Here is a 19,954-nt window from a genome sequence, read left to right as displayed (position 1 = left end):
TGATAAGATTGTTTTATTTTTAACACTAAAAATGGGAGATATTTCTTAGTAAACTTGTTTGGAAAGATTCCTGTTACAATGTATGTTAGGACACCTCCTGTATTAAGCAGATCTGATTTCTTTTTCAGTTCCTTTAGTATTGTAGTGGCACTTTAAAAAAGATACATAATTTCTTGACTTTAAAAATAGTGTTTAAAATATGTATGACCTATGTACAGAACATTGCAGATGGTTCAAAAAAAAGTAATAACCTAAAAGAATTCTTCGTGTTACAAGTTTATTTTTGCTTAATTCCCTCATTTTTATTAGTGCACCATAGTTGTATATATTAATGGGATTTGTTGTTACACGTTTGTATATACACACAATTTGGCCAATTCACAAGTGTTTTACTTTGTGCTTTTGATTTAATGTGGGTTATTTTTAGGATATTTTGTGTTTATAATAATCTTTGAAGAGCTTAAAAATAAGTTCTGCTTAATTAAAAAAAATATCCTGTATATCATTAAGTAAAAGACAGCTTAGTTGAAAATTAAGCAATTGGGGACTGGGGCTGTAGCTTAGTGGTTGAGCACTTGCCTTCCACTTGTGAGGCACTGGGTTCAATCCTCAGCACCACATAAAAATGAATAAAGATATTGCGTCATCTATCCTCACCTAAAAAAAAAACTTAAATGGTCAGTAAATAGATGTGATGATAATTTTGTGTGTCATCTTTACTGGGCCTTAGGGTGCTAGTTATTTAGTCAAACATTATTCTGGGTATATCTATGAGTGTGTTCGATTTACGCCTTCATCTGATTGGTTGAGACCTTGCAAATTACAGATTGCCCATATAGCTGGGCATGGTGGCACGTGCCTGTAATTCCAGCAACTCTGTAGGCTGAGGCAGGAGGATTATAGGTTGATGGTCAACCTGGGCACCCTTGCACACTGCTGTATCAAAATCTAAAACACAACCCCCACTCCCCAAAATAAAAGAGCTAAGGATGTAGCTCAATGGTAAAGCACCCCTGAGTTTTATTTCTAGTATAGCAGGAGTGAGCCTCATCCAATCGGTTGAAGGCCTGAATTGAACAACAACAAAACATCTTTCCTACAGCAATAATAATTTTGCAACATAATGCTTTGATTTTATCTATATCTGCTCTTTTTGTGTGATAACCTTTGAACTGTACCATTGAGTCTCCAGCCTGCCTTACATCCCTGCATTTTGGACTTGCCAGTCTCTATAACTGTGTGAACCAATTCTGTATAATAAATCTCTTGATACCAAGTATCTGTCTAATCATCTGTCAGTTATGTCTGTGGAGAATCTTGACTGATACAAAAGATGAAAGTATTTTGAAGAGTCATCAGGAAGATGCTAATGAAAACCACTATGAGATATCATTTTATACTGTTCCAATTGGCAAAAACTAAAATAGCTCATGCCACTAAGAGCTAGAGAAGATATGGAGAAATAGGGAGTCTCTCATAATGCTAAATAAATTGCTACAGTCACTTTGTAGGGAGTGGGTTGTCAATATTTTATCAGAGCTAAAGATGAGCAAACAGTATAAACAAGCCACTTTATCTCCATATTAAAACTATGAGATGTTTTACCAGAATAAAATTATATTGAATATTGAATATTTTGAAATTTAGTTTTCTGTGAACTTGATTTTCATGAAATTTTTTTTCGCCTATTTGTATTATTTTATATCTCTAAAATATAGAATAGTAGAAATATTTTGTTTTCTTCTATTCATTGATATCTTGAAAATGCTTATATATTTTTTTAAATATATATTTCTTATTTGTGCTCTGTGTGTGTCCTGCCAGATGGGCTCACAGTTGCTCCTTTACACAAAGACTTTTATAAGGTACTTAATAAAATTATTTTTGAAATGAGATAATGTAAATAAATCAAGAATTTTAGTTGCATTATTCTAATAGTAAAGAATATAGATTCATTTTAATTCTTTTTTTTTGGTGTTAAGTCTCTTCTGCCAATACAATAACTCTCTAGAATAGTTGTCTAAGGAATAATACTTGTGTTCTAGGAACTGTTTGAAAATAATATTCCATGTTGTATTAAAAGACAATTTATTGGTTTCTCAAATATGAAGAAGACAGTATATCATACTAACATTTTATAATTAAAATTAAGTTTATTGCTTAATTTTATCACTTATTATCATATTTAAACAAATAGTGACCTTTCTCAGCAAAACACTAGAACTTCATATTAATTGGACAGGGTCCTGTACTATACTAAAAATAAGTGACTGTCTTCATCTTTCACTTGATTTTCTAGGTGGAGCTCCTATACATTTAATCTATTCTGTATTTATAGTTTAAAGTTACAGTTTTAAAATTTATTATCACTGTTCATTGATCCTGATTATTCCCATAATAATATGAGACAAAATCTCCTGTCCTTTTAATTGTTAAAACCTTCAGATGTCTACTTCTCTGTAATGTATAAGTAACACATTGGATTCACAAATGGTTGTGTCATCGTTCTCCAAATAACAAAGTTTGGTATGACATGTCATCTACTTTAAATTGTTTACTGAGATTTAGGCTTAGATAATCACAATTATAAAAGTTATGTAAAGATTTAATTTAATGAGTAGGGCAAGAATCATTGTACTATTTAATGTACTTTCTTTTAACCTTTTTTAGGGTTTTTGGTGAAATTTAGGGGATAGTATGTTGCTCTCTTTTACCTAAATGTACCCAGGGAAATACAATGTTGGTAGTAAAATTTTCTGGGAGTCAGGATTTATGTAGCTCTTTTTTGTCCTTGTTTATATATTTATTCCCTTTTAATTGTATCCTCTTAAAAACATTCTTAGACCTGCATCTGTACTAATTTAGGTTTATAGAACTATTCAATTTTTGTATTCATTGATGTCTTGTAGAATTCTTTGGTAGTTTTGATAGAGCCCTTATGTTTTGTGACTTCAAAATATTCTGAAAGTCATATGTATTGTGTTCCATCTTTTATAATTAGCCCTTTGTTCAGTATCCTTCTCTCATTTTTCTGTTTTGTAATCTTTCTCTGTCATAAACATTAAAACTTTTTAAATTCTCATTTTGAGGGATTATGATGTTTGATTTAAAGCTGTACATATATATTCACAACTTTGTCAGTTTTCTTTCATGGATACCTAAATGGTTTTGGTGTTAGAAAATGTATGGAAGTAATAAGTACATAACTCTCTTTGGGAAAATGTAGACCTATTTACAGTCAACATGGATATCAAAGGTTCTAAGAGAAACCTCCAACTCAGACCACTTCTCAGTAAAACTCAGGTCTTTTTTTTTTAAACTATTCTTTAGTTGTAGATGGACATAATACCTTTATGTATTTTTCAGTGGTGCTAAGGATCAAACCCCGTGCCTCACACCTGCAAGCTAGTGTTCTACCACTGAGACCCAGCCCCAGCTCTCAGGTCATTTAAATTTTTTTTTAAGATAGAATTTTTTTAATATTTATTTTTCAATTTTTCAATTTTTTTTTAATATTTATTTTTATGTTGTGCTGAGGATCGAACCCAGCACCCCGCACATGCCAGGCGAGCATGTTACCACTTGAGCCACATCCCCAGCCCCTCTCAGGTCATTTTTAATAACATCTTAATATTGTAAGTGACATTTTCCATTATCACTTATATATAGGTGTTGTGTATTTATATGCTGTTAAATTTGGTCAATTGGAGTTTTTCTTGTTACTATAAATAATGGTGGTCTTCCACTGTAATTGGAAGATTTGCACATTTGTACTGAGGTTTCTTTATTCTCATGTTCAAGTATGTAGTAGTTTCTACCACATGAACAAATAACCTAGTCATTTTTGCAGATGCTAATCAACTAAAGTGGCCATTTTGAGAAGGAGTATAATATGTCTTCTTTACATTATACATTATTAAACTTCTAAAAAAGTTTCTACTCAGAGTTTGTCATAGCTTAGATTCTTGTACAGTAGTGTGTATATTTAACATTAATATAAGCATGAAAATCTTACATTCATATTATCTTATTCTTTATAATCACTGCTTTATGATATTCTCATTATTGGACAGTATGTATTCTTTTATTTATTTTTGGAAGTTTAACTTTGTAAAGCATGCATATTTAAGTCATAACATTTATTACCTTCTCAGGAATTTCTTTCTTTCTGTTTTTTTAAGAGAGAGTGTGTGTAAGAGAGAGAGAGAATTTTTTTATTATTTATTTTTTAGTTTTCGGCGCACACAACATCTTTGTTTGTGCTGAGGATTGAACCCAGGCCACATGCATGCCAAGCTAGCATGCTACCACTTGAGCCACATTCCCAGCCCCCTCAGGAATTTTTTTACATTTAAATTTTTAAAGTTGAAACAAAAGGGCTTGTGACAGTTCTCACCCAATGTTCAGGTATGAGATTAGTCTCAATAAATTAACAAAGTTCATTTTTTTTAATTCTAAATGTGCCTGTGTTCTTCAGAGGTAAAAATAATAATCTCAGTATAAGGTGGTCTTTTTATTTGTTTCTAGTTAACAGGGGCCTCACTGGCTCTTGTATTTTTGTCAGGATGTTTTATTTTTTCCCCACATTTGATAGCCAGTGGTTTCATTTAAGAAGTTGGTTTCTTCCTTTAATAACTATATTTTTGCTGATTCTTTTCTCAAGGTAGGTGAATACTAGTTTCTGTAGGGCTGGGTTAGTACTGTAGTAATTATGATCTTTTCTAGTAGCAATTAGTTAGCACCTCTGGAAAACAATTCTTTCCTGTTTTGGGGTAAGTTTTTGAGGATCTTGCCCTTTTAAAAGTTTTGATGTCCTCTAATCCCAGTGTTTCTGCAGTGGGAAACCTATATATTTTCCCATGATTACTTGTCTTTATCTGTGTACTGGTAGGGTTTTCAGATGAAATAGATAATGCTCAGTTAAAGTTAACTTTGAGATGAACAATGAAAACTTTTTAGAACATCTCAATATTATATTGTTTTTTTTCCCTGAAATTTCAATTTAATTTGACATCTGTTTTTATTTTGTTATTTTTACTGCGTGTGGTATCCCTCTTCCTCTTTTCTCATTAAACATTGAGCACCTCGAGAGAAGGGGATCTGATTGTACCCAAATACTTCTATACTTGTTTTCCTATTCCCATGGTCGTGAGGTTACTTTTTACTACTGAAAGAATGAACTGTTCAATCAGCTTTAATATTTTTTTTAATTTTAATATTTATTTTTTAATTTTTCGGTGGCCACAACATCTTTGTATGTGGTGCTGAGGATCGAACCCGGGCCGCACGCATGCCAGGCAAGCGCACTACCGCTTGAGCCACATCCCCAGCCCCAGCTTTAATGTTTTTTTTTTTTTATCTGAGAATTTATCAAGCAACTTTGTTGGGTTTGCCCTTTTCTGTGAATTGAATTCATTGAAAAAAAATCATGTTTCAATGAATAGTTGCAGATCTCAACCTTAATTAAAAACAATTTCATCTTCCTTTCTCATTCTCTTCTTCATCTCTCTTCCCCCTTATCTTTCAGCCTCTTATTATAATTAGCTAGCATTAACAGCAAATGTTTGCTTTAGTTAATTTATTCAGAACATTTATTTTACTTGTCAAAGGTTAGATCAGGTTGTTGTTTGAACCAGTAATTAAATGCAGCAATATACTCTCATATTTATATGCACTATAAGCATGTTTCCTCCTCCTTCTGTATAATTTTATGATCTTCAAGGCTGACATTTCAAAAAGAATTTTGATTTTGTGGAAAAGAAATCTAGTTAATCTAGTTTGTCATCTAATGTGAGAATGTCCAGAATTTTTATTAAAGACGAATACTATATTTCAATATAACATGCTATATTGTAGTGATGATTTTCACCAAGTATTATATAAAATTAAGCTCACTGCCTTTTGGATTTGCATTGATATAAAGAGCAGTGCTATAGCAGTGCTATTTGGTCCTCATATGTCCTCAGTGTGTATTTGTTAATGAGTGTTTTAGGTCATATTTACGGTATAGCTTTTAAAAATATGATAGACAACTCATATCATGTAGCCTGACCAGTGTAACCTAAAGTTTTGTTATCTGTTCTGATGGTGTACAAAAGGGTCTTTTAAATCATTTAAATTTGTGTGCTTATGTAGAACAAGTATGTCTCAATTACTGCTCATATGTTGGAATTACACTGAAGTATATATTTTGGATTTTTATTGATTGACTAGTATACTAGTAACTTGAAGTATAGGCGAATAAAAATATGTCCACTACCCTTAGGAAGAAGTACAGATTAGAAGAAAACCAATTGTTTTACTCAGCAATGGTTCATGTCAAGGTGTTAAGTATGAAGTGGGCATCTGAAACAAAATTTGGGAAAGGAATTTGGGGAGTGGTGATTTTGCATTGAAGTTTAAGGGCAAGTGGCAATTGAGTAATAAAAGTAGTGCCTGCCAGAGGAGTTACATGTATGGAAGTGCTGAGATTTTTTAGCTTGGTTTAGCTAAAGAAAGGTTAAATATAGAAAAGCAGGAGCAGAAATTACCTCCTTTTTTTAATTTAAAATGTGCTCAGTTGTTTCCATTGCCGAATCTTGGGCATGTTCTATAAGCTGTGCCTTGAATCCTTTCTGCTTCTTGAACCTGATTGTCCACCAAGCTGAACCTGATTCCTTTTACATTTTGATTGGAAGGTTCCTGCACTGTCTTCTCTGAGCCCTTGCACATGATGTTTTCCCTGCCCCAAGGAATATTCTCCTCTCCTCTTCTAGTGATCTCTTAATCTCTCTTTACAGTCTACACTACTTTTACTTAATTGAGATCCATATAACCTTAAACAAAATGTAGCTACTCATACATCTGCTGTCTTATGAAGAATTTTTTGTTTATTATTGTGAAGAAACCACAAGATGCTGCAGTTTTTGATATATGTTCCTATGCATGATTTATTTAATCTTTGTGTCAGTCATAAGTAGTATATGAAATTAAAAAGTAGATATAATTTGTCTTAGAGTCTTTGTCTTTTATGTAGAATTTAATTCATCTGAAGAAAAAATAATTGCAACAAAAGTAAAATCATCTTTCAAAACAAGAAAAGTAGAATTAGTTATAACATACCTTATTTATATTTAGATGTGTGGATTTTTAATAAAATTGACTTAAAAGATTAGCCACACAAGATTGTCTACTTTATATCAAATCTGAACCAGATGTTATTCTGAAGGTCTTTCAAGCTTATCTTTCTTATTGAAATATTACCCTTTTTGTAAATGCATAAGGGTACTTGGAAATTCCAGTGGTGGTACCTTTTTCATGAACTTTATTTGATTCTTCATAATCACTGCTTTATGACATTTTCATCATTGGATACTATGTATTTCTTTTATTTATTTTTGGAAATTTAACTTTGTAAAGCATCCATATTTAAGTTATAACATTACCTTCTCAGGAATTTCTTTATTCTTCTTCCCTCCCTCCCTTTCTTCCTTCCTTTCTTTCTGCATTACAATTCTTAATACACCATTATATCATAATTTATCATATATCTGATTATATAGAGGGTATGTTGACACCAAATTCACATCTTCATACTTTATATTTAAATTTTCAAAGTTGAAACAAAAAGGCTTGTGACAGTTCTCACCCACTGTACAGGTATATCTACCAGCTAATCTCATTTCAGTCCAAATAAGAGTAAAGAGCACACATTGAGTAAAATGCACAGATTTCATGCACCCTTTTGTTTTCTTTGGTTTTAGTGTAAAACAGAGGGTATTTTGGCTGAAGGGCAGTGTTAAAGATAACAGCTTTCTACCTTATGAAGGTAATAGTATGAATAAGCACAGGTAAGTGTAGGTGGCAAAAGTATGAATGCTCAGACACACCCTCACACACAAGTGCATACACCTGCTCTGCAAGAGTGGCCTGAGAAATATATTGGTCCTCAGGGAACTCAGGTTCTCCTTTTCCTCCTATGGTTCTGAGCATGTACTCCGAACAGCAGCACAGACCAGGTGTCTGCTGGACTCCTTAGCCTAGAAAGGACCCTATCTGGGACTAACTCTCTCCTCCTTTAATTATTATTTGAAGATCTTACTCACCTAGTTTTTTAGTCTGTTTCATTTTACTTTTTGTGGTGCTGGAGATCATACCAGTGCCTTGTGCATGGTAGACAAATGCTCCACTACTGAGCTGCTATTTCCCAGCCTTCTAATCGGTTTCATGGGATCTATCTCCTAAATATTAAGTCTAATTTATTTTAGAAATTTTATTTTGTGCTAATATATGTCCCTCACATACACCTAAGAACTTTTTTAAAGTTAATTTAAATTAGTATTTAACTCAGAGTTAGTTAAATTTCTTCTCATTGTGTTTTATTATGACTCTTTAAAACTTTATCCAGAATGCCATAATAAAAAAAAACAAGGTTACATTCCCTGGGTGATAACTTTGCTTTACTAGAATTTAGAAGAATTGTCCATAGTAAACAAAATAGAAACAATGCGTAATATATTAGATATTGATGAATGTTTTAAGAAAAATAAAGCTGTTAAGGGGATTGGGTTGGAGGGGTATAAAGTTGTATATCTGGGAGTGTGGTCCTCAGTGAACTCACAAACAAAGCAACTGTTGAACCAGGACCTAGAAGCAATTGGGGTGAGAATCCTCTGGATATTTGTTTTTGGAAAGAAGAAAGGACAACCCTCGCCCCCTCTTCCTTTGCTAAAAACTTGCTGAGCACATTTGAAGAACTATCAACAGACCTTGAAGACCGGAGGATTGGAGTGAAAAGTGGAGAGTTGTGGATCAAAGTTCAAAGCAGTAGCAGGGAGCAAAATTGTATAGAGCTTTGTGGAAATTTTTTATTTTATTTTGAGAAGAGAAGCCATTAGCTTGTGACCAAAAAAGAAATATGGATGGCAGCTAAGTTAAATTTTAAATGAATCAGTTAGGTAACTGTAGAAAGCGTGGCTGGGAACAGGAAGCTTACTGAATAGTTTTATATAGATCACAATGTGGGTGGCAATGACTTGGATGACTTGAGTGTGGTACACAGTGATCTGCTTCTGGAGTTTGTTTTGAGGTTGTAATGGACAAGATATGCCAATGGATTAGATAGGATCCAGGAAAAACTTTTTATGCTGGCCTCAATTTGAGCAGATATCTGAATAATATGAAGGAGAAATTATCCCCAGAGGAATAACAGGAGATATGCAAAGACCTAAAGTGGCAATGAGCAGTATTTATGTTTGAAGGGTAAGAAAAAACAGTCCTGTGGGTAGAGCATATTGAGGGAAAAGGGAGAGTAGAATCAAAGGGTTATTCATGGACATGAATTTAGGGCTTCTTAAAGAGTTTGGACTTCATGCTAAAAGTGTTGGGAAACTATAATGGCAAAAAAAATCACATTGACTATTGTGTGGTAAGATATAGGAAGCTGGTTTATTAGGCTGATTTCATGTAGAAGTTTTAGAAAATATCAATGTAGTGATGATTCTAATATTATAACAAGAATTATATATTGTAACATATATTATAACAAGAATGCCAGAGGTAGAGTCAAGCTAGGATTGGCTAATGCACTATAATTAATAGTCTACACCTTTGTAATTGAGAGAAAAGTCTCTTGAAGCCTCTCACATTGAGTGACTTGTCCCAGCCAAACTGACAAAAGAAACAAGATTGTTATAATAGGCTTTATAACAACAGTGAAGAATAGAATCAGGATGACCAGTTGGGAGGGCATTAGAAGAATTCAGTGAGAGAGATGAAACTAGGACTCTAGTGTCAGGAGAGGTGTTTTTCCAGAAAGAAAACAAAAAACTTTTGAAAAAGTTTTTAAGAATTTTTTTTTACTTAGTCTTATATTACATACTTACTATGGACTAAATGTTGTCACCCCATACCCCCAGTTCATATTTTGAAAAAGCCCCAATCTCTAATGTGAAGATGTTTGGAAGTGGGGGCCTTTGGGAAATAATTAGGTCACTGGAGGAAAACCTTCATTAATGAGATTAATCCCCTTATGGAAGGTATGAGGGAGAGAAATGACCTCTCTCTCCTCTATATAAGGACACAGCAAAAATATATCCATTTGCAAATGAGGAACTGAACCTACCCCCACTTTGAACTTGGATTTCTTAGTCTTCAGGTCTGTGAAAAACAAATAGCTTAAGCCACCCAGTCAATAGTATTTTTATTATAGCAGTTTTAACTGATCAAGTCTAACTTGAAACTTTCATGTATTCTGCATAGTTTTCATTGTGTACATTATTAGTGTAGTATGTTAATTTTCAGTGTCCAGTTAACCCTAAACCTTTGTTCTTACAGCATAAAATTATAAGGATTACGTACCTTTTAAAAAAAAATCATTGTTCTTGTATGAAGAACTTTATTGTGTAGTCCTGTACCTGTTTATTAAACAGCACTTTATATTACAACTTTATGACTGGTAAAAATGAGTTGGGGTTTTAGGGTTTTACCAATGGGTGATACTTAATATTGAATGACATGTATTAAGACAAATGCTTTTATATATGATTTATTTGGCATTGTAAATGCATTTGTCTTGTGAGAAATAGAACCCCTGTTGTTCAAATGAAGTATTCTGGAAAGGTTTGGAGTAAATAAATAATAAAACTACTTTGATATACAATCTAACAATATTAAATATTAAGACTTTCAAATGATTGATTTTAACAATTAATCTGTTTAAAGTCCAGTGTAACACTTTTGCATTAAAGATTGACAGAATTTAAAAATTGAACATTGTTCTTTTTTCTTTTTTCTTCTTCCTCCCTTCTTCCCTTGTAATTAAGACTTCAGAGAACATCATTAATTCCAACTGTCAACTGTACCTTTAGCTACTAACACTTAAAGGTGTTTTTTCCTAATTTTATAGATAATGTTAATTACCTCATCTCCTATTATAAAAATAGAGCTTCTATTAATAAAAACTTGCTTTTATAGCCAAGACATCATATTTTAGGTTAAATATTCATCATAGTAAATACATGCTATCTGTAACACACATTTATGCTGTATCCCTTCCTTTTATAATCATATTCTGGAAGTAGCCTATTTAAGCTCTGATATGTTTTTATTATTGAAGAAACCTTTGTGTGAAATAATATTACTTTATCATTTTAGTGTTTGACTTTTTAAGTTTACCATCAGTGAATTTAAATGAATGTAGTATGCTTATGAGCTTTTTTGAATACGGATGTCTTTAGAATGACACAACTCAGAAAGCTAATTCAATACCTAAGTATTAGAAACAGTGAAGTAATGAATATAAACTGAAATACACAAAACCTAGAGGTTCTGTTATAATCATTTTAAAGGAGAAATAAAAGAGAATAATTCAGTCTATCATTTTATCTGTACAGTGGTAATAATTTGAAGTTTTTGAGACGCTTATGCATGTGAAAGAAGTTTTAAAACGTTTTCATGTATTTTAAAACTGTCTTCCAAACTTCAGTGCTAAGCTTCCACCATTTTGTTAATCAGTAGCACAGGACTTCCCTCTTTTTAGACAGATCAGTTTTATATTTAATGCTATAAGAATCAGATATGTGAAACTAGTGCAGGTATCTTTAAGATTGTCCTTAGAAGGTAACTTAATTTAAGATGAGATGGAAATTTCCACCTAATTTGTCAGTTTCTGTGACCAGGATAGTACTAAAACCAGTTTTGAGTTTTCTGAATTTCAAATTTGTGTAAAACAGGAAAACTTGTTATTTATAAAAATTATAAGAAAGTAAAGACAGTCCCTTTTCCATAAAAATTGGGTATCATTTTTATCAAGAAGTCTAGACATAGCTGTGTAGCATTTGAGAGAACTGAAATGTATCTCTCACGGATTTGAGTAGTCATTTACAAAGAGGTCTACTTCTGGTCTTTCTGTGTTTTTCTCTATGTAGAAACTAGATGGTAGAGATCATGTATAGAAGTCAAAGTTTGTAATACAAATTGAAGATGTAATGGATCATTAAAACTCGAAGTTTTTGTTAATTTTAGAGTGATTATTTTTAAAACTAAAGACCTTCATTTTTGTATGAATTGTTATCAAATATTTTCATATAGTATGATAAAGGTATTGAATTTAAATGTAAGAAATATTAAAATAAGTACAGAGACATATTTTCTTGTGGTATATTTATGAAAGAAACTGAGAATTTCTTAAAAGTATTTCACAATTTAAAGCCATGTTTTATTCTGATTTTTATAAGGTAATCAGCATAGCAATAACTGACACATTTGAGTATTTTTGTGTATTCTAAAATGCCAAAATATCCCTTTCTATTAAAATCAAACAACAAAAGTGCCAACTTTTAATAAGTTACCTTTGAATTAGATCATTATTTAAGATTATAATTAAAAGAAAACAATATTTTTCACACTTTTTCTCTTCCACAGATTGCTTGAAATAACTCATTATTAATAGTCATCAGGTTTACTTTTATTAATTATAAAAACATTTCAGTATCTCAGTCAAAACTATAGGCATAATAAATTTGGAGAAAGTGGATTCCTGATTATATAGAATGATTATAGATTAATGTATTCCAGTTTGGGGGGTGGGGTTACCATATACTTGCCAAGTACTGAAGATTTATAATTATAACTAAATCCATTGAAACATTAGTGAGCTTAATTTCCTTTAAGTTGTTGAAAAGATCTTTAAGTATCTTGTAATACGTTGAATGAATATATAAACATCATCCTATTGTAGTATATCTTAATTTAATAATAAAATATAAAAAGACATTTTTCTTTTTTTTAAAGAGAGATAATTTTTAATATTTATTTTTTAGTTTTTGGTGGACACAACATCTTTGTTTGTATGTGGTGATTGTGGTGATGAGTCTTGAACCCGGGACACAGGCATGCCAGGCGAGCGCGCTACCGCTTGAGCCACATCCCCAGCCCAAAAAGACATTTTTTCTTTGTTTTCAGGGTCTGGGGCTTGAACCACAGCCCCTGCAAAGGAAGCACTCTACCTCTGAGCTGCAAGTCTTTTTTTTTTTTTTTTTTTTATTTGAGATAAGGTCTTTCTGCTTTGTCCTAGCTGGCCTCATACTTTTGTATTCCTCTTCCACTAGCCTTTCAAGTAGCTGAGATTACAGGCATTTGTCACTAAATGTGGTAACAGTTTTTTTTTTAAATCCCCCCCCAATGCCTCCTTGAGTAGGGGATCTTCTATGTTGCCTTTACTGGTCTTAAACCCCTGAGCTCCAGAGAGCCTCCTGTCTCAGCTTCTGAATAGTTTGAACTATAGAAACATGCCACAACACCTGGCTTGTTGTTCCTTTATAAAATAGACTTTGATATCAATTTGCTTGTCAGTTGTCTGTTATTTATAAAGTTTAAAATTCATACAAATCATTTTAGGTATGTGAAATCTATAATACAAAAAGATAATGAAGTTATAAAATGTTTTTATAATGAAGTTATAAAAACATGGTTTAGGATATTAAAGAAATTTTAAGGTAAATCTAGCTGTTAACTTGGAATAAGTCATTTAAAAATTTTTAATTTCGTATTTTTAAGATGTAGCAACATGGAAGAGGATATGAATATTACATTAAAAAGTAGTTGCCCAGATACAATTTCAGAATCTGTTTAATCTGTTCTCCACAGTATTTATTTCTAAATTTGAATTATTTGCCACAATTACAAGTAAGGGGAGTTCACAGAAAATTCTGTATATCTATTTTGTCTTGAAAGAGCTGAAGCAGAATTAAGGGTGTTTCATTATTCACAGACTCATCATCTTACACCTTGTTTTATACTTGGTCTGTGTGCCTCATTGACTTATTGAGATCCCCTTGTAGTATGAGAAAAAATATAAGCTCTGGATCTAGACAGAATGTGTTCAAATTCTGGCTTCGGTACTTTCTAATTGTGTTACTCTAGACAAATTTAATTAGTTTTCTCTTAAACTAATTTGAAAACAAAGATAATGAAGACACATCATCACCAAGTTGTAAGAAAGATGAAATGATAAGTGTACATGAAGAATTTAGAGTGTTTTCACAACAGTATTCATTGTTTTCAAATGTACACTGTAATTAATAACGCTTTTTGCCTGAATATAATAGGCATTTAAATTTGTTTAGCCTTATTGTTCTAGAAGAATTTCTTTTAATTAATTTGTTCAACAGGATTATCAGATTTTTTAATAACTTCTATATTATCTGATTATCTATTATCTTCTATATTAACTTCTATATTATCTGATTATATTTTTCTATCCTCTAGTAGATAATTTCCCAGAGTTCCTTTTATAGATGTGTATTGATTTGCATACATATGAAGCAAATAGTGACAACTATTTTAACTCTATGGATTTAGGGTTTTCTGGCTTTAGAAATTTTTTATTTTATCTCCACAATATAAGTTTTCTATTTTCCTTAAGCCTTTGATTCTGTTGTTTTAGCCACAATCCCAGGGCATAGGACTTGTTAACATCATACTGTGATTTGTGGGTGGGTGAGGAGTTGGAGGATTCTAATAAAAATGGAGGAAGTGAACAGGAAAGGCGTGTTTTTCAAGGTGAGGATTTTAGAGAAAAAGTGAATGGAACGGAGGAACATTTTGTATTGGGGAAAGTTGATCAAGGATTTGTGTATTCATGAGTATCACTGAGACCTTTTCTCCATAGCTAAGGACTGTATCTTATAAAATTAAGTATTCATTTTTTTTGGACTTGCTTTTCCCATTTATTTTTTCTCATTTTTTTCTTTCATGTCTTCTCTGACAGAAATTTAAAATATTATTTTACTTGCATTATTTTGGATAAAATTGATGAGCCTCATTTAATTTTTGTTAGAATTCTGATTTGAAAAGTTAATTTGTACCCCATGGCTATAGAAAAATTACAAGAAGTTAACATGTGAGTTTTCCATTGTTGTGTCAAAGTACCTGTGAAATCAACTTAAAGGAGGTAAGGTTTATATTGGCTCACAGTTCTAGAGGTTTTGGTGCATAATTGGTTGGTTCAATTGCTTTTGGGTGGGTAGAATATTATGATAGGAGTTGCATGGTGGAGGGAGCAAAGCTGCCTACCTTATGTCTACTGGGAGGTAAAGACAGAGAGGAAGGAGCCAGGGCCACTATAGCCTTCTAGGGCATGCCCTCCAATGACCTAACTTCCTTCAACTATAGCTGTTCTCAAGTTACTGCCCCTTTCCAATAGTGCCATCAGCTGGGGACCAAGCCTTTTACACATGAGCTTTGGGGGGCACATTTAGGATCTTAACCACAATAGTTAAGGTACCTTAGAAACTCAAGTTTTTTTTTAATGTTTTCAATTTGGAATAATGTAGAACAAAAATATTTGGAATAAGAATTGAGGGGAAGGTCTGTCAAAATCATAAAATATATAGGTGGTTACTTATGTAATTGTGCCTTTGTAAGATAACACAAGAAATAAACCCATGATGGAAATACAGTCATATTTTGATGCATAAAAATGAAAAATGTATACTTTCTGTCACAAAATACTCTTATGTCATAACAACTTAAAGATGGACACCCTTTGAGAAAAATGTATGTGTCATACGCCAGAGACTTAATATACTTAATATTTAAAGCATGTTTTCAAATCATAACAACAAATAATTGTCAAGGAAACAGAAAATCTTTAGTAATCACATTGCATTTTCTTGATACTCAATGAATCTCTGTTGTGTCAGTTCAAAAAGATCCACACAAGCCTAAGGGAAATGAATTTTTTTATTATATTCAAATCTTGCTAAAGCACAATTTACCAAAAAGTTATATAATCTTAATTTACAAATATATTTTACAATCCAGCAAGTATACTTACAGGAATGTATCTTAAGGAAATGGTCATGGGTTTTGACACAGAGATATTTACTGTGAGGTTGTTTATGGTATTGAACAACTGAGAGCATCCTAATTGTTTACTAATAAGATATTGGTTGCATAAATTGTTATAGCTACATGATGAGAGGCTAGGGATCCATTAGAAATGGTAACTTATACATATTTTTATTGTACTAGGAAGGAAGACACTCATGATAAATCATTGTGTTTATCATGATGGATCACATTAAAAACATATATGTTTTAAATATGCACAACAAAGACAAGAAAAGTATGTATGGTACATGGAAATTGTAACAGTGCTGTTTCTAGCTAGTATAGTTGTATAAATGATTATCATTTGCTGAATTTTTTGTACTTTGAAGGTTTCTATTGTGAATGTATTCTTTTTGTAGTAAAAGATGCCATAAATTTAAAAACAGGGCTTGTTTTTTAACTTCCAGTTCAGCTGTTTGTGCAAAATTTTACTGAAAATAAATGTGATTCAACATTGAAATAAAGGATATAAGTGAAGTTCAAATTTTGGGAGAATGTGTTTAAATAGAAATTTTTTGCCACCTTTTTTTGCTTTTTTGCATAAGCCTACTAAGGTGTAGTAATAGTCCCTGGAGCCTGTGGAAAACTTGTTAATGTCTGTAATGCTCATTTAATCATTTCAGTCTTATATTTTTTCCTTTTCATAAGTGAAAGAAAGAAAAAATATTTTTTGTTTATTTTTATTTTCTAGGAAGTTCCTTTTGGTGATGCTGTCTAGTTTCTACAGTGTATCATTCCTTATCTGAAACTAGACGTCCTCTGCAGCCAGAAGAACAAGAAGTCGGCATTGACCCCTTGTCCAGTTATTCAAACAAGTCTGGAGGTGAGTTTTGTATGCAATTGCTGTCTAGGAATGCTAGGAAACCTATCATAGGGGTTCCAGTTAGCTTGGTCCTCCTTGTTGGTTCAGTTTTCACCAGGAAACTTCAAGAACTTTAAGAACTTTTTCCTGGATATTTACAGAACACTATTGACACTAATGAATGCTACAAAAAGTCTACTTTGAATTACAGACAGAAGCATTAGTCAAATGTTTAATACACTGTCATTCTCAGGGCGGGGCAGGAAAGAGAATAAACTATGAAGTCAGCATACAAATGCAGAGTCCTTTCTCAAACATATTTTAAAGGTATTGATTTTTACTGGGATTTTTCACTGCTTTAGCAAGGTTATTTCAGGATTAAAAAATAATTGCCTGAGTTTTTTTTTGTTTGTTTATTTTTCTCTTCCTTTTGCAAATAATTGAAAATTTGACATACTTCTAAAGATCTATACTCAAATTATTCAGTTGTAAACTGTTAAAAAGTATAGTCAGCGTCTGTCCTATTAAAACCTAACAAATGTGTCTGTCAAAAATCTTCCTTAGTGTTTACTCAATAATAGTAATAACATACTTAAAAGGAAGGAATGAATTTGTGAGAATTTTTGAAGCTTTATCCTTAGTTCTAGGTAGATCATTAAATATTTGATTAAACTCAATGACTCAGTGACTACTTGTAATTTTGAACTCATGAAATGTATATATCAGGTTTAAAAAAATTTAATGATTTTTTTTTACACAAATGGAGCACAACTTTTCATTCTCTGATGGTACATGCTATAGAGTTGCAACATTCTGGCAATCATATCCCTTATATCAGGTTTTGAGGTCTATTTTAAAATATCTTAAATTAGTAAAAGTAATATGTGGTTTATGCTTAAAATAAAATTATTATTTTGTGTGTGTTCATATTAATGTCAAGGGCTGTCATTAGCTCGTGTTTTGAGAATTTGAAGAATTGGTTGACTACTATATTGGCTATATCTTTAGAATGTAAGCCTTTTTATGGAGTTTATTATTATTTTTTGTGTGTATATGTTTAATATCTGCATCATGCAAATGCCATTGATGTTTTGAATGAAAATAGTAGAATTTCAAAATGACTTTGTGATACTTTTATTTTCATATTTTCTTACATAAAGACTCAACAGCCTGATGTTTAAGAATTTGATAATATGAAAATGTGACCATTTTATTTTCAGTATTTTAATAGTAAGCATGAAAGCTTTCCCAGTAGTAAAGATGAAAGCAAGCATGAAAGCTTTTCAAGTGAGGATTTGTCTTCAATGTAATTAATACCTATAAGCAGTACTCACCATTAAATAAGTTAAATAAATTTGCTCATACTTCTATAAGTATTTTACATGTACATAAAATACTTTAATACAGTTTTCATACTATTTATGGATTTTACACCTAGTGGAGAATACAGTTTTCTGTTTTTTAAGTGAATATTTTTCTTTAGTCTATTTCATTAAATATTAAAAAAAATTAAATTAATTTTATCCTTTATTGTTTACAGAATGAGTACTTACCTTTACTGAAAAGGCTTTTCATTTTTATCCTAGCCTAACATTTCTATTACATACTGAGTTATTAGGAGTGAATTAATGTTTAAAAGTGCCATTAATTCATTTATCCCAAATGTTCATTAACAATGTAAATGTACGCTGATGTTCTATGAGACAAGGAAGTGACTAATGACTCTTCCAACTAACAACACTTAAAATGAATAGAAACTTTAGATAGCTAATCTTGAAGTAATGAAGACCCTCATTCAGCTTGGCATCTCTGTATGCCCTAAAACAGCTGTCAACTGTTAAAAATATATACAAAACACACATACACACATACACACAGATGCAGAAAAAGAGATATGTAAATATCTAGTTCTTCAAATCATAAAGGCTACTAACCATAGTAGATTTTTTTCATTGTATATGTAAATATTTTATATAAAGTATCTATTTCATCTTCTTAGATTTTCTTTTTGAAGAAAAACATATATTGCATTTTAATAAGATTGTCATGTTTACTTGAAGAATCATCACCTTTCTAGTATGTTTGTTTATTTTAATTTGTCTTCCATGGGATTTTTTTCAAGTATTTTGAAGCCTTTTACACATTTCTGCTACAATCTTTAGGGAATTTGTGGCTACCAGATAACTTGTTTTCTAAGTAAACACTGGACTTCAGTCAGTGGTTTGCCTGTGTATGAGTCATGTATAATTGAAAAAAAATTGTTATATACACTATTAGTAAACAAAAGTCTTTATTTTCTTAGTTCTGAATTTTAACATTCATATGGAAAGGGTATAGCTGAATGTTTCTGAGAATTTATGAAGTAATTAGTAAAAATTACCAGGTAATGGGGTGTGAGGAGGAGGGAGGGAGAGAACTGCGAATTACTGTTTATTTTCATGGCTAGTTGAGGAAAAAATGTAAGAGCAGAAGAAAGTACTATTTATACCTACATATAAATATTAGGGGGTATGTTCCAGGTGAATTAAAATTATTCTTGGCATCCTTTTTCAAATAAAGAACAGCACAGAAAATATGATATTTTCTCTGTACCCTGTTAGATTTGGTTATATATATATATATATATATATATATATATATATATATATATATATATATATAAATTGCTACCTTAAATGCTAAGATCTTTGATCATAGGGAAATAATAACTGATCAGATACCTATAATTCAAAGAATTTTTTTAAAAAGGAAAATATTTGTTATATGTCATGATTGTTTTTGGCATGTGACTTTTAATCATTAATTAAATGGAAAAGTAATTTATTTTTAACTTAAAATATCAATATCAAGATTTAGTGCAGTTTAAACTAATTAAATAATATTATTGGAATAAATAGTTATTTTCCCAAGTTTATAAGTTGTTGGAATGTTGCTTATGAGAAAAGGACATTTTCCTTCATTAGATTCCTTTGAAAATAGCCTTTTGGTACATACTACCAAAATTTTTAACTTCAATTCTAAATACCACAGTACTCACCTTCTTACAGCTTGTATAATAATTACTTGACATCTTTACCTTTTTTATAATCTGTCTCAAAGCTTCCTACCTTTATGTATAAAATATTTATTAACCTACTTTTAAAAATACAAGATATTCACAATTCTGCCACTCCATTTTTTTGCCTCCTTTAAAATTTTGTCCTAAATTTGCTTTTTTTTTTATTACAGTGCCATAGAGTTTTAGAACTAAAAGGGAATGTCCTGAATTTATTGATGAAG

At 31.4% G+C, this 19,954-nt stretch overlaps 1 long non-coding RNA gene and 1 pseudogene across 1 annotated transcript in view; both read left to right on the top strand.

Moving 5' to 3' along the window:
• The window catches only part of LOC144371359 (uncharacterized), a 1,013,058-nt gene that overhangs the window by 356,856 nt on the left and 636,248 nt on the right, over positions 1 to 19,954 (top strand). The gene's annotated exons all lie outside the window — the stretch shown is intronic.
• LOC144371402 (tolloid-like protein 1) overlaps positions 1 to 19,954 on the top strand; it is a 48,589-nt pseudogene that overhangs the window by 733 nt on the left and 27,902 nt on the right.

This window comes from Ictidomys tridecemlineatus, chromosome 16 (genome assembly GCF_052094955.1).
Source record: "Ictidomys tridecemlineatus isolate mIctTri1 chromosome 16, mIctTri1.hap1, whole genome shotgun sequence".
Classification (NCBI taxonomy): domain Eukaryota; kingdom Metazoa; phylum Chordata; class Mammalia; order Rodentia; family Sciuridae; genus Ictidomys; species Ictidomys tridecemlineatus.
This window is presented reverse-complemented; position numbering and strand designations above follow the sequence as displayed.